Source organism: Crinia signifera, chromosome 9 (assembly GCF_055691185.1).
Source record: "Crinia signifera chromosome 9, ASM5569118v1, whole genome shotgun sequence".
Taxonomy (NCBI): Eukaryota; Metazoa; Chordata; class Amphibia; order Anura; family Myobatrachidae; genus Crinia; species Crinia signifera.
In genome coordinates, this window is record NC_139225.1 from 58,850,432 (window position 1) to 58,850,984 (window position 553).

At 46.3% G+C, this 553-nt stretch overlaps 1 pseudogene; it reads right to left on the reverse strand.

The window, feature by feature from the left end:
* Positions 1-216: 216 nt before the first annotated feature.
* LOC146039881 (5S ribosomal RNA) lies at positions 217-335 on the reverse strand (annotated as a pseudogene).
* Positions 336-553: the final 218 nt, after the last annotated feature.

Below are 553 nucleotides of genomic sequence, written 5' to 3' on the forward strand. Positions count from 1 at the left end.
CAATTCTTTAGTTCTTTGTTAAAGAGGAATGGTTCCGATACCAGGTTTTTGTGTTGTATGTTTCAGGTTTTTCCTGAGTTCATATGGGGGTGGAATTTTCAAACATTCGAGTTGTTGCCTTCGGAAATGGTGTCCTCTATGTCTTCTGGAGGCCCTTCGTTTACAACTGTCATCAGAGGTTCTTTAGACCTGTTGGTGTCCTTCCCTGTACAATATTGCATGCGATACCCAATTTTCCCTGGTGGTCTCCCTCCCAAGTACTTGTTGGGCCCACTGCTTTTTAACTTCCGAGTTCGGATGGAATCGGGTTTGTGCAGAGTGGGATGGTCGCATTTCCTTGTATTGGGGTCACTTTCATACAGGCTAAGACCTCTGTGGCGTTTTTTCTTCAGAGGAATGGGGCTATTTCGTAGCTTTCATTTAGACCATGGGGTGACAGGGTGTTGAGTTCGTAGATCCAAAACATCTCACGTTGGGAAAGTCTCTTTGCTAGGTCCCCTCCCCGTGGTCCGAGGGTGACGTGTTCGATGGTGGTGAATTTCAGGTTTTCTAC